This window comes from Tursiops truncatus, chromosome 14, assembly GCF_011762595.2.
Source record: "Tursiops truncatus isolate mTurTru1 chromosome 14, mTurTru1.mat.Y, whole genome shotgun sequence".
Classification (NCBI taxonomy): domain Eukaryota; kingdom Metazoa; phylum Chordata; class Mammalia; order Artiodactyla; family Delphinidae; genus Tursiops; species Tursiops truncatus.
The window spans coordinates 52,713,489-52,725,528 of record NC_047047.1 but is presented as its reverse complement, the minus strand read 5'-3'; the positions used below and the strand labels follow the sequence as shown (position 1 = coordinate 52,725,528).

Genomic DNA, 12,040 nt, shown 5'->3' with positions numbered 1-12,040 from the left:
ATTTCCTTCCCCTTGTTAGGGAAGTTTTCGATTATAATCTCTTCAGATATTTTCTCAGGTCCTTTCTCTCTCTCTTCTCCTTCTGGGACCCTTATAATGCGAATGTTGTTGCATTTAATGTTGTCCCAGAGGTCTCTTAGGCTGTCATTTCTTTTCATTCCTTTTTCTTTATTCTGTTCTGCAGCAGTGAATTCCACCATTCTGTCTTCCAGGTTACTTATCTGTTCTTCTGCCTCAGTTATTCTGCTGTTGATTCCTTCTAGTGTAGTTTTCATTTCAGTTATTGTATTGTTCACCTCTATTTGTTTGTTCTTTAATTCTTCTAGGTCTTTGTTAAACATTTCTTGCATCTTCTCAATCTTTGCCTCCATTCCCCCACCCCCACCCCGAGGTCCTGGATCATCTTCACTATCATTATTCTGAATTCTTTACAGGCTGCAGGATTGTAGTTCTTCTTGCTTCTGCTGTCTGCCCTCTGTTGGATGGGGCTATCTAAGAGGCTTATGCAAGTTTCCTGGTGGGAGGGAATGGTGGTGGGTAGAGCTGGCTGTTGCTCTGGTGGTCAGAGCTCAGTAAAACTTTAATCCACTTGTCTGCTGATGGGTGGGGCTGGGTTCCCTCCCTGTTGATTGTTTGGCCTGAAGCGACCCAACACTGGAGCCTACCCGGGCTCTTTCGTGGGTCTAATGGTGGACTCTGGGAGGGCTCACGCCAAGGAGTACTTCCCAGAACTTCTTCTGCCAGTGTCCTTGTCCTCACAGTGAGACACAGCCACCCCCCGCCTCTGCGGGAGACCCTCCAACACTAGCAGGTAGGTCTGGTTCAGTCTCCTATGGGGTCACTGCTTCTTCCCCTGGGTTCTGATGCGCACACTACTTTGTGTGCCCTCAAGAGTGGAGTCTCTCTTTCCCCCAGTCCTGTCAAAGTCCTGCAATCAAATCCCACTAGGCTTCAAAGTCTGATTCTCTAGGAATTCCTCCTCCCATTGCCGGACCCCCAGGTTGGGAAGCCTGACATGGGGCTCAGAACCTTCACTCCAGTGGGTGGGTTTCTGTGGTGTGAGTGTTCTCCAGTTTGTGAGTCACCCACCCAGCTGTTATGGGATTTGATTTTATTGTGATTGCGCCCCTCCTACCATTTCATTGTGACTTCTCCTTGGTTTTTGGATGTGGGGTATCTTTTGGTGAGTTCCGGCGTCTTCCTATGGATGATTGTTCAGCCGTTAGTTCTGATTCTGGTGCTCTCGCAAGAGAGAGTGAGAGCATGTCTCATAGGATTTTTAAATTTACAAGATTTTATCTTCTATGAATAGAGACAGTTTTACTTCATACTTTTTAGTTTGTATGCCTTGGTTTCTTTTTCTTGCTTTATTGTGCTGGCCAGGACCTCTAGTGCAACACTTAATAGAAGTGTTGAAAGTGGATATCTTTGTCTTGTTTCTGATCTTAGGGGAAAGCATTTAGTCTCACCATTAACTATGATATTAAGTATAGGGGTTTTTGTACATGCCCTTTATCAAAAGAGGAAGTATTCTTCTATTTCTAGTTTGTTGTGAAATTTTGTCATGAATATGTGTTGAATTGTGTCAAACAACTTCCCTGTATTTTTTGAGACAATTATATTGCTTTTCTTGTTTTGTTAATATGGTAAATTACATTTGATTTTCTAATGTTAGTCCAACCTTTTATTCCTGAGATAAACCCCATTTTGTCATAAGATACTATCATTTTTAGATATTACTGAATTTGATTTGCTATTATTTTGCTAAGGATTATGTCATCTATGTTCACAGTACTCATAATGGTTTATATTTTTCTTGAAGTTTTATTGTAGTTTCTTTGTCTGGTTTTGGTATCGGGGTATTGCTAGACTCATAAAATAAATTGGCAAGTGTCCTTTCCTCTTCTCTCTTTCTGAAAGAATTTGTATAAGATTGATAGTAATTCTTCCCTAAATGCTTGATAAAATTAACCAGTGAAGTCATCTGGCCTAGAGTATTCTTTTTTTTTTTTTTTCGGCTGTACCACTCATGGGATGTTAGTTCCCCAACCAGGGATTGAACCTGGGCCCTCGGCAGTGAGAGCACAGAGTCCCAACCACTGGACCACTAGGGAATTTGGCCTAGAGTATTCTTTGTGGAAAAGTTTTTATTTGCAGATTCAATTAAATAGATAGGGGGCTTCAGATTTTTTATTTCTTCTTGTGTCAGTTTTGACAATTGTGTCTTTCAAGGAATTTTTCCTTTTCATGGGTTTATTTTCCAAATTTCCTTATTTATAATATTCCCTTATTATACTTTTAATATCTATAAGAACTGAAGCTATGTCTCCTTTTTCATTCCCAACATTTGTATTTCATTTCTTTCTTTTGTTTCTTCTTGAGCCGTCAGTCCATCTAGAAGTTTATCAATTTTACTGATCTTTTCAAAGAACTGGCTTTTGATTTCACTGATTTTCTCTATTGTTTATCTCTTTTCTATTTCATTGCTTTCTACTTTTATCTTTTTTATTTCCTTATTTCTAATTACTTCAGTTTTAATGTGCTCTTCTTTCTCTAGCTTCCAAAAGTGAAAGCTTAAGTCATTTTTTAAACCTTTTTTTTCTAATGTAAGCATTCAAAGCTGCAAATTTTCCTCCTAAGTACTATACATGCAACAAATTTTGATATATTTTAATTATTCAGTTCAAAATATTTTTAATTTTTCTTGTGATTTATTCTTTGACCTATGGATTATTTAGCTGTGTGGTGTTTAATTTTCAAGACATCTTTATGTTACCCATTTCTAACTTAATTTTAATTTGGTCAGAGAATGGATTCTGGATAATTCATTCTTTTAAATTCATGGAGACTTGTTTTATGGTCGTTCATATGGTTTCTTTTGGTGAATGTTCCATGTGAATTTGAAAGAAAAATGTATTTTGCCATTGTTTGATGTATTGTTCTGTAAATGTCAGTTAAATCAAGTAGGTTGATAGTATTATTCTTCTCTTTTACATCCTTACTAATTTTCTGCCTACTTGTTCTATCAATTACTGAAAGAGGAGTTGTAAAATCTCCTATTATAATTACATATTTGTCTATTTTTCTTTTCATTTCTGTCATTCTTCCTTCATGTATTTTGAAGCTCTTATATTTGTTGCATACATATTAATGATTGTTATGTCTTTTTGATGAATCAATCCCTTTATACTTATGAAATGTCCCTCTTTTTTTTGGTAATATTCCTTGTGTGAAGTCTACTTTGTATGATGTTAATATAGCTACTCTATTTTCTCATGATTAGTGTTTGTATGGTATATCTTGTTTCAGCCTTTATGTTTAACCTATCTACCAATTCATATTTTGTGTACATTTCTTGTGGACAGCCATACAGTTGGATCTTGGATTTTGAACCCACTGACAAATTTTGCTTTTAATTGGACTGAATTTAATTGTCGATATGGTTGTGCTTAAGTTTACAACTTGCTATTTGTTTTCTGCTTGTCGCATTTAGTCCTTTTTCTTCCTGTCTTCTTTTGTAGTAATTATCTTTTAGTATTCCATTTTCTCAACTATTGGCTTAGTGATTAAACTCTTTGTTTAAAGTTAGTGTTTGCTCTAACTTTAAGGTTTAGCTCTAAGCTCTAAGGTTTAAACTATATAACTTTAACTGATATCTACCTTCAAATAGTCTTATACTACTTTGCATATAATGTTAGAACCTTCAAAAATGTACTTCCACTCTTTCTACTGTTCTATATGCTATTGGTATTGTACATTTTACTTGCATGTGTCATAAACCTCACAATACATTATTATTTTTGCTTTAAATGGTTATCTTTTTTAAAATTAATTTTTATTGGATTGTGGTTGCTTTACAATGTTGTGTTAGTTTCTGCTGTATAAATCTTTCGCCTTTTACTAAAGATTTCCGTGGAAAAGAACAGAAACAGTTATCTTTCAAAGTAACTTAAAAACAAGAAAAATGTTTATACTTACCCATATACTTACATTTCCAGTGCTCTTCATTCACTTATATAGATCTGAGTTTCTATGTAATATAATTTCCTTTCACCTGAAGACCTTCTTTAATCATTTCTTATTATGCGGGTTGGCTGGCAATCACTTCTGTCATCTTTCATTTGTCAGGAAAAGGCTTTATTTTTTCCTTCATTATTGAAGTTTCTTTTCACTGGACATAGAATTTTAGGTTAATGGGGTTTTTTTGTTTTTTTGTTTGTTTTGTGGTACGCGGTACCTCTCACTGTTGTGGCCTCTCCTGTTGTGGAGCACAGGCTCCGGACACGCAGGCTCAGCTGCCATGGCTCACGGACCCAGCCGCTCTGCGGCACGTGGGATCTTCCCGGACTGGGGCACGAACCCGTGTCCCCTGCATCGGCAGGCAGACTCTCAACCACTGCGCCACCGGGGAAGCCCAAATGGTATTTTTTTCTTTAAATTTTTCTCTGGATAAAGACTTCTAGTTTGATAGCCTTTTTCTTTAGCATCTTAAGGAGGTCATTTCATTGTTCCCTGGATTGTATTATTTCTAATGAGAAGTTGGTGGTAATTCTTACCTTTGTCCTTCTGAATATACTGTGTCTTTTTGGAGGGGGAGTGCTGATTTTAAGATTTTTCTCTTACTTATTTACAAAACAAATAGACTCATAGACATAGAAAAGCAACTTATGGTTACCGAAGGGGAAAGGGAGGGGGAAGGATAAATTAGGAGTTTGGGATTAAAATATACACACTTTTATATATAAAATAGATAACCAACAAGGACCTACTGTATAGCACAGGGAACTATATGCAATATCTTGTAGTAACCTATAATGGAAAAGAATCTAAAAAAGAACATATATATAACTGAATCACTTTGCTATACACTTGAAACTAACACGACATTGTGAATCAACTGTATTTCGATAAAAAAAATTTTTAAGTGTAAAAAAAGATTTTCTGTTTATTACTGGTTTTCAGTAGCTTGATTATCATGTGCCTTAATATGACTTTCTTTGTAATTATCCTGCTTGGGGTTTGCTGGCCTCATATATGTTTTGGTTTAAAATTTTCATCAAATTTGGGACTTATTTCTTGGAACATGTTTCTCACCCATTTCTCTCCCCAGTCCTTTTTGGGGCTTCAATTATGTGTACGTTAGACTACTTGATATTGTCCCACACATCACCAAAGCTCTGTTCAATTTTTTTCATCCTTTTTTCTCTCTTTCCTTCAGTTTGGTGAGTTTTTAATTACTATTACCAGTCTTTTCAGCCGTTGACTAATCTGATGTTAAGCTCCATTTGGTGAATTTTAAAAATCTCAGATGTAGTATATTTTTGGCTCTAAAAGTTTATTTGGTTCCTTTTTTATATTGATAGTTTCCATTTCTCTCATTATTTTTATGTTTTCCTTCAATCCTTGAATATGTTTGTAATATCTTTTTATGACTTCTTGTTCTGCTAAATCTATTTGTCATTTCTGGGTCTGTTTTATTGATCAAATTTTCTTTTGTTTTTGATCACATTGTTTTCTTCTTTGCAAGTCTAGTAAGTTTTTGAGGATGCAAGAGGTTGTGAACATTACATTGTGGAAGGTCTGAGTTTTGTTTTCACTTAGTAGATTCAGTTCAGTTGCTTATGGATCAGCTTGAGTCTTTCCAGGCTTGTTTTTGGTTTTAAGCTTTGTTGGGCATGTCTAGAGTAGCCTTTATGGCTAGGTAAGCCCTACTACTGTCTTATGTTTTGGCATTTTCACTGAATGCCTCCAGTATTCAGTGATATCTCTCCACTATGCCTGGATGGAACTGGAACACCTTGCAGCCTGACATTCTTTGCCCAGCCTCATGGAGTCACTCTATGGAATCACAGCTTAATGCTCAGGCAAGGATTCAAGAGGGACCCTATACAAATTTCTGAATCTCTGCTTTTGCATTGCTCTGTCCTCTCTGCTATTCTCTCCTGCAAATTCCAGCCACCTTAGCCTCCCCTAATTCCATCTCTACCTCCTTAACTCATCAAGTCATCCATGTTCTGCTTGGAGTGATCTTAGGACTCACTGCATTTTTCTCCCTTCTCCTGGAGATCACAGTCCTGTGCTGCCTGTTGTCTAGTAGCTGAAAGCAGTGGTTTCATATATTTAGTCCAGTTATTTACAGTTGGGGGTCAAGTCTTGTACTGTTTTTGATCATCATTAGAAGCAGAAACATTCTAATGCCTTTTAAAGATTAATAATTGTTTAGAAACTCACTTACACATCATCCCACAGTGTTTATTAAGCACCTGCAATGTGCTAATAAGTACCATGCCAGGATCTGAGGATACAGAGAGATATTAAAGAAGACAAACATGTATTATAAATAATTAGAAAGACGTATGGGAGCCCGAAATAGGACATAAGTAACTATATGGTAGGGGCAGAGGCATTGATGAAGAAATCTAGTTTTATAGGTGTTCCCCAGGTTGAGGCTGAAAGAAAGGACATTCCAAACAGCACAATAAGTGGAAAGATACAGATATATGAAATAGCACAATGTACTTACAAAGCTTGTTTTATTAACTGATCATTCATTTAGTAAATATATCTTCAGTGTCTAGTAGATGCTATGCAATGTGCTAAGGGTTGGGTATCCAAAGTATGAGTGAGATGTTCATGATTCCTGCCGTCATAGAACTTCCAGTCCAGTACTTCAGTGTGACTGGAGCATAGGGTGCCCCGATTGGAGTAATATTTGTGAGTGAGGTAGCAGGAAAGGCAGGTTGAAGGCATGTTGTGAGGTACCTTAAATGCTGCTCTAAGGGGTAATCATTGTCCTAAAAGCCACTGTCCTCCAAACATTTTTGATTATAGCCGTAAGTTTTTTTGCATATTTACCCCAGCATATGTATATTCATTTATTAATAAACTATATGTGCACTACTATATCGACATATTATATATTCTATAAAAATATACAAAAAAAGAAATGTAACAGGATAATGTAAATGAACATAGATATTCCAGTGTTCTCTTCCTGTATTCCGTGCTTCATCTTGCACATCCCAGGCTTGCACCCCTCACTTTGTAGCTCAGCAGGCAATGGGAAGCTTTCAAGATTCTCGTTCAGGAAATGAAACTGATCAGAATTCTGCTTTATAAAGATTCCAAACATGACTTTTATTCTAGTCATGCTGAATAATGCTTTTAAAAGCAGAAAAGAAGCTGAACTAATATGATTCCTTCCAATCCCAGGATTATATAGCTGGGGCTGCTCTTTAGAAGAGGTTAGGATTCTAACCTACTGTGGTCATTTGTTGTATTATTAAGATGCAATACAGTAGACTGGCCAAGTGACTTAAAGCAGTAGAATATCCAATGTGGAGTTGGCATTCCCTGCAGTGGAACTGACTTTGCTACATGCAAGTCATCACTTAACACTTTGGCAAATTACTTTCGGATGCACCTGTATTATGTCCAGAAGTGCAGAAATAAAGGCTCGGCATACTAGATAAGAAGCTGGACCTTGGAAACAAAACTGAGTAGTGTTGGAGGTCCCAGAAATAGTAGTACAGGCTAGTAGGCAAGCCTAAGTCAGAGCAGCTGAAGACGGCAAGCAGAATGAGAAGCCAGGTGGTTGAAAGGATAGTAACCAGGAGGACAGAGTTACCAGAATTAGGACCAGGTGCCTCTAAGCCAGAAAAACAGAATTACCAGGGTTAGGACCCAGGAAGTCTGCAAGAGCTTGGAGAATGGATGCAAACAACCAGCCCCAGGGAAAAGCTGAATGTCTGAGAGGTGGCCTGCTTCGGCTCCACAGAGTCTCTGTGCAACCACGGAGGCAGCTGCCCAGGTGGAGCAGAGAACCTGAATGGAGTGGGACACGAAAAGGCTGAAAGAAGGATGCTTTGGAAGTAGTCAATATGGTCCAGATTTATTTTCTGGCTGGAACGTTTCTATTCCCTATTTCCAAACTCTCAACACTTCTCTTTATGGTTTTAAAAAATACTATCTCATAGAATAAAAGAAGTTCTTCCTAAAATTATATGAGAATGTACTGACTATATCCTTCTATATACACTTCCTATGTAGTTTAAGAGAAAAGATATATAAACTTCTACGAATTGGAGATCCACATCCAGAAAACGTCTTAATGTCAAGCAGGAGAGAGTTCAATTGCCTTTTCCAGCTCTTCTCCAGCTTTGATTTTGTCTCCTGACTAAATAATTGTTGAGGCCAATGTGCCTACCTCTTGTTCCATTTTACTTACCCTATTTCAAACAACGGAAGCACATTACCTCTCTCTAGAAACGGAAGCCGAGGACATTCTCTGTTTTGAGTTCACCTAGCAGTAGATAGAGTAGTACTGCAAGTTCACAGGCAATTTTGGCAGGTGAGAGAGAAAAATTCAAGTTACCAAAGTATTTGACATACTGCGGCTGAAGCTGGCCTACGGCTGGTGGGTGTTCGATAAAAACAAAATGAGCCATGGCCGGGGGCACCTGTAGGATGGTTAATGGCAGTCATTTAGCTGTCATTCATTTTTCAGTTCAAATTATTTTAAAATACTTTGTTAGTTCGGAATGTGTTTGCTTAAGTCATTTCAGTAGTAATACTTTTCTCCAGGAGTCAATTAGGTATTCATTTTACAGCTCTTGCATAATAGCTGAGAAAACTGCAATTGCACAAGCAAAGCACAGATAAACACCAGATTATCATATTAAAGTCCTTATTAGTCTGTCAGGAGAATTTTTTTTTTCACTGAATGCTTTTTGGTTTTTTATTATCCTTTTTTTTTTAAAAATTAGGATTTTCCCAATGTTAGTTTAGTTTTAAAGAAATATTATTCAGGTCTCCATTTTCATTAGGAAGCTAGTCTTTTCTCTACCTTCTCCACACATATTAACTTCAGCCTAAAATAGCAAGTTTCCCTTTTAAAATTTTAAAATATATATAAGCTGTTTAATTCTTTTTCTGAGCTATCCAATGACCTCTTTACTTAAAGGTGTTTTAGCAAAAGCAGACCTCTTCCTACGTCAGATTTGACTTACCAGACACCTATTAGCAATCCTAAACCCAGAACGACAGGGGTTATTTAAAATAATACTAAGTCTCCCATTTATTTACAGAGTTTCTATTGTTTTTGAGAAGCCACCATATTAAAGTGTTCTCACATTTATATACGTATTTATGTGTTTGTGTGTGAAACTGTATCTACTTTCTTTTCAATTATGGTTTCACCTCCTGGAAGGCAGGAACTGTGTCTTTTGACAGATATTTCTCTTCTGTTTCAGATTCAAGGCAGTGTTAGGAAAGTCAGGCTATCAGTCAATATTGTTCAATTTCTATTTGAGATAAGGTGTTTTGTCCCAAGATTTGAGGAGAATCCACAGAACTCCCCCATGAAATCTAAAAGACTGTCTTTCTCCTATTGCAGTCATTATTCCAGGTTAAAAACAGGAGGAAAGAAACTAAAGTTACTTCACTGTGTCATGAGAAGCCAAAAATTCTGCCATCTGCTTCAAATGAAAGCTTTCCTAATGAGAATCCAAGGCAGAACACTATGCGTTTCTTCTAGTTCCTCACAGATAGAACGTCTATTATCTTTCACATGGAGCCAAGACCTCTTAAGGGAAAGGAAATCCTCCTCTAAAATCAAATTGTAGAGTGCAATATAATTTGTGATTTTTTTCTCTTATTAAAAAAATGGCATGGGATCTTAGGCAGCCTGACTGTCTGTGTGTCAGCTGTGTAGGTCCTTCCAGGAGAAATGTTTTTTGGTCCATAAGAAAAGTAGACAAATAGGAGATGCCCTCCCAATATCGCGTGATTAATTGCCTCTGCCGTTCCCTGACCTTCGCCCACTCCAGCACATATGGTCAGTGGCAGAAGCCTTGGACAGCCAGTTTTGCTTTCTTAGCTGGCAGAGGGGTAGAAAGAACACATTTGTAGTCACTAGCAAGACCAAGCCCCCAAAGGGTGGAGATTTGGGTTGTCTGAACTGCCAAATTAGCTCCCCAAATGGTTTGTTTCATGGCAGGTTTGATCTTTTCATTATATCCTGAATTACATTTATTTCCTCTGGGTTTTTGACATGGAGGCAGCAAGACACAAGAAAACCAACCAAGACTTATCCTTTGATATTCAAGAAATATTCCAATCAAGACTAGATAGACTGGGTAATATTCCCAAAGCCAACTTGGAATATTAACAAAGCTAATTCAGGTCAGGCTGACTGAAATGACTAGTTGGTGGGGAAGCTATTAGTTTATTTTGTTCATCTGAACTTCCAGTGTGTTTTGATTAAGGTAGTGGATAGATTATGGTTTGCCTGTTACCCAAACAGCACTATCGTCCTTCAGAGTTCCCAGGGGTTTTTATTCAGTTCTTATGGACAGTTTAGTGCAGTGCGTTAAGAGAACAGATGCTGGCGCTTTATTGTTTTGGCCGAGCAACATGCAGGATCTTAGTTCCCCGAACAGGGATCGAATCCGTGACCCCTGCATTGGAAGCATGGAGTCTTAACCACTGGAGTGCCAGGGAAGTCCCTAGACTGCATGGCTTTAAATCACAACTCTGCCACTTTCTAGCTGGGTAGACCTGGGCAAATTGCTTAATCTCCGTGCTTCAGTTTCGTCATCCATAAAATGGGAATAATAATGGTACTTACTTCATAAGATTGTAATGGGTTATAATAAATGACTTGATAAACGTAAAAGCACTTAGAATAGTGCCTGGTACATAGAAAGCACTATACAAGTGTAGCGGTAGCAGTGGTATGGTTATGTATGGTAGGGTAACTTTCAACACCAGCTCCTGTTTTCTGTGGTTGAATATTTGTATACTAATGATAGCCTAAAGCCCCTTATTTAACTCCACCCTGTTGCTTAATACTATGTGGGGAAGGCAGATCACGCAAATGAAAGCTTAGTTTTTCCATCTGTAGTCACTCAACCTTCAGTAATCCAACTGGAGATTACCCATGTTGAGGACTATCCATGGAGGTATTTCAATTTAGGGCTATTTTACTCTCTTCAACCTATTTCTAAGGGCACCTCATTTAATAGAGGTTGATTCGGTCCTCTGGGGATAGGAGTTAATTTTATGAATTATCTAAGGATGCCAGAATAACTTAAAAACTTATAATGTATTTGTAAGTATTTAGGATTGATTCATGTTTTGGGTTGTCTGAACAGCTATCCCCCAGCCCAACTCGGTTGACCCGGGGATTAGATGTGATTTTATTGCAGTCTTGACGTTTCACCCGGTGGGAGGTGGCGACCAAGTACCCACTGAGCATCCGTTTCCTACCTGTTTGAAAACTGAGCTTTCCTTGTGGAACACACATCCATCCACTTAATACCTGGGTTTTGAATAGTCACGTTAAGCAACAGACAATTTAAAAGTCATTTTACTATTGATATGTCATCAAACAGACAATATGACTATATGACTATCAATAATATGACTTTTGGTGAAATGGAATAGAAATAATACTTTAAATAGAACCATCATAACTGAAATGATCAGTGGTTCTTAGTATTTTTAAAGCATCATTTGTAACAATGTAATACAAAGAAATATCTTCTATGGTTTCGTTCCCATTCGATGTAGAATTTTGCTTTGGAAGGTACTGTTTTGAATATCTGAGAGCCTGAACTCCTCTGCCTATTTAGCCTACAGGTGCAAAACATAAGCCTGGCTTCACATCCTGGCTTTGCCATTTACTAGCTCAGTGACTTGGGCAAATTACCTAACTCCTGTAGACCTCAGTTTCCTCATGCATGAACTGGAGATACCGTCCTCATAGAAATGTTGTAAGAATTAAATATAATAATATAACTAAAGCACAGGGACTTCCCTGGTGGTCCAGTGGTTAGGACTCCGTGCTCCCAATGCAGGGGGCCCGGGTTTGATCCCTGGTCAGGGAACTAGGGAACTAGACCCCACATGCTGCTGCAAAGATCCCTCATGCCACAGCTAAGACCCGGTGCAGCCAAATACATACATACATACATACATAAAGCACACAATACAGTGCCTGCATCTCAGTAAAAATTAGTTGCTTCTGCTGCTATTACTA

The 12,040-nt window shown here is 37.8% G+C and overlaps 1 protein-coding gene and 1 non-coding gene across 4 annotated transcripts in view; both read left to right on the top strand.

The window, feature by feature from the left end:
* The window catches only part of CAMKMT (calmodulin-lysine N-methyltransferase), a 403,748-nt gene that overhangs the window by 273,037 nt on the left and 118,671 nt on the right, over positions 1-12,040 (top strand). The window lies entirely within an intron of this gene.
* LOC117307960 (U5 spliceosomal RNA) lies at positions 3,860-3,972 on the top strand. Its single transcript, XR_004521901.1, has one exon. It is a non-coding gene; the product is annotated as a U5 spliceosomal RNA (small nuclear RNA).